The sequence below is a fragment of the Octodon degus genome, unplaced genomic scaffold, assembly GCF_000260255.1.
Source record: "Octodon degus isolate 3935 unplaced genomic scaffold, OctDeg1.0 scaffold00037, whole genome shotgun sequence".
Taxonomy (NCBI): Eukaryota; Metazoa; Chordata; class Mammalia; order Rodentia; family Octodontidae; genus Octodon; species Octodon degus.
The window spans coordinates 4,183,706-4,186,299 of NW_004524613.1; the positions used below are offsets into that span (position 1 = coordinate 4,183,706).

Below are 2,594 nucleotides of genomic sequence, written 5' to 3' on the forward strand. Positions count from 1 at the left end.
GCTTGGGATCAAACTCTAGTATTGCAGAAAACAGCCTGAGGGAAACAAAACAAGACAGGTATAATCAACAATTATACGAGGCTGAGGCAAGATTACAAACTCAAGACAAGTATGAGGTACAAGATGAGTTCAATCCCAGCACTCTGGAGGCTGAAGTAGGATTGCCACTAGTTAGAGGCCAGTGTGGGTTACATGAGTTCAAGGTCAGTCTAAACTACACAGCAAGACCTCGTTTCAGAAACAAAAGTGACAGAAAGAGAAATGGCTAGGGCTGGGATTCTGCCCTCAACTTTCAAGTTTTTTCCCCCCCTAAATGCTAGAAAAGCAAAACCAGGGTATGCCAGGCAAGCACTGTACCACTGAGCTACACCCCCACCCAACACCAAACTGTAAGTTTTAGTTTTTACAGTGACACATTATACATACTCAAAACTTCAAGGTTTTTCTTTTTGGTTGTGCTGTGCTGGGGATCCCATGGCCTCCAGGATGCTGCAGGTACTCTACCACTGAGCTACCCTTCCAGGCTTTAGTTTCCTTTTAATGGCCACAGCAGTGTGGAGGTAGATAGGCTGGGTCATAAGAAATGGCTGAACTGCAGAGCCCTGTAAACAGGAGGCACTCAACAAATGCTCATGAGGGCAGAAGCTAAGCCTGTAGCTTATTTTGTGGACTGTCCCTAAAAATGCCAGAGCAGAGCTGGTGGAGGCCAAAACCTGGGCCTGAGATTCTGGCCTTCAGCTCCATGGCAGTGCCAGTCTCACCCTTGCCCACTAGAAAATGCCTGCAGGTCCCTAAGTGGGGGGAAGGGCAGGCTGCTTGTCTGTGCATAGCATCTCACTGGCACACACTAACTCAACTGTTGAATGAATGGCCACTGAAGCTGTCCCTGCCACCACCTGGCAGGGAGAGGGGAGCAGAGGGTATTTCTCTTTGTCCCAGTCCCTCCAGGAGCCTACAGGCCCCACAGGCTGTCTCTACAGCCTCAGGCCCCTAAGTGCTTTGTCATGCTGCTGAATGGAGGATATATCTACCCAGGTCCCAAGCTAGTACCCACAGGGAGTATAGCGGACAGCCAGCTGACTGACCCATGACACACACATACCCTGCCCCTTTCTTTAGGAGAAAGGGACCCAGGCATTTCTAGACTTTTTTTTCAACTGCTACTGACTTTCTTCAACTACTCTAGGTCAATCCTCAGGAAATCTGGCCTGGTCCCACCACTCAGCAGCTGACTAGAGAAGGTTGACCATCTCTTGGCCTCAGCTTCCCAATCTATACAAAAAGGAAGGTTGCCGACAGGGTTAAATGAGTTAATTGGGTAAAGTGCTTGGCGCAGAGCCTGGCACAAAAAATTTTTTCCAAACAATAGTGGTTGCTATTGTTATTATTATTAGCATCTTGGTGATTCCGGAAGGAAGGCAGCACTGGGCACTGGGCCAAAGGAGTTGGGGGCCTTTCCAGGATGCCTCAGGGACCAGCTGCCACCCACACCCCCATCCGCAGTTGAGCAGCTTCTACTTTAGTCAGGGGCCCTGTCTGGCCCCTCCCACTTGTTTCAAGCCTGCTGCTGAGACCCTATCCTGCCTAGCCAGCCCCTGCATGCTTGCCTGCCATACCCCACCTTCACCCACAGGCTGCACCAGTAAAACTGGTCCCCACACCCTGTCCTGCAGCCCACATATTCAAGCTCCAGGTCTCCAGTACCCTCGCCCACTGTAATTTGGCAGATTCTTCTGGGGCCCCAGTCTCAACTGGGATGGAGCTTCTTGCAGCTCTGGGATCAGAAAGGTCTTTATCCAGGAATTTTGGGGGGACCTTTCTGTGTCATAGCACTGGGTCCTTCTCCCCAGCTCCCATAGGGCCAGCCCACCCAGGCCTTCCCTCAGAGGCTCAGGGGTCTGCCTGCCTGATTAATGAGGCTCCATGGCAACCAGGGGCTTGGAGGGTGGCAGATGGAAGGACAGGCAGAGGGGATCAGCAGCTGGCCCAGCGCCCCGCCCCTGCAGAGAAGGCCTCCCAGCTAAGAGGCCTCTCCCCAGAGGCCTGGAGAGCCAGGCCTGCACCTGGCAGCCCAGCATCAAGGCAGGAAGGAGTGTCTCTTCCATGGCTCTCCAACGGTCACGAACCCCGTCCCCTCACTGCCCAGACACGAGTTCGAATCCCAGCCCTGCCACCTGTAGCTGTCAGACCTGGGACAAGCCACTTCCCTCTCTGGGGCTCACTCAGTTCCCAGAATGAGTCAGACAGGAACAGTGACAACACCGAACTCACAGCAGGCTTGTGAGTTTAGCTGGCCTGAAGTCTGCCAAAAGCATGACCTGTAGTAAGCGCCAGCTGAACATACGTGGGCCATTACTATCAGCGTCCAATGCTCGACTGGCTGCAGTAAAAAACCAAGGCCCCGAACACAGGAGCTGAGACTGGCCCGGGGTCACCCTGCACCCCGGGGCGGGACTATGAGGCCCAACCCAGGCCCGGCGCCTTAGCCCTTCCCCCGCCCCTCGCGGCCAGGCACCGCGCGCTCCCGCGTTCGCGGCGTGAGGTGGCGCCCCGGGCCCCTGGGGTCCGTACCGGCGGACGGCCGAGAGCCGGGC

The 2,594-nt window shown here is 54.7% G+C and overlaps 1 protein-coding gene across 1 annotated transcript in view; it reads right to left on the minus strand.

Annotated features, from left to right (window-relative positions):
* Window positions 1-2,594, minus strand: part of E2f1 (E2F transcription factor 1) — a 10,876-nt gene that overhangs the window by 7,851 nt on the left and 431 nt on the right. The gene's annotated exons all lie outside the window — the stretch shown is intronic.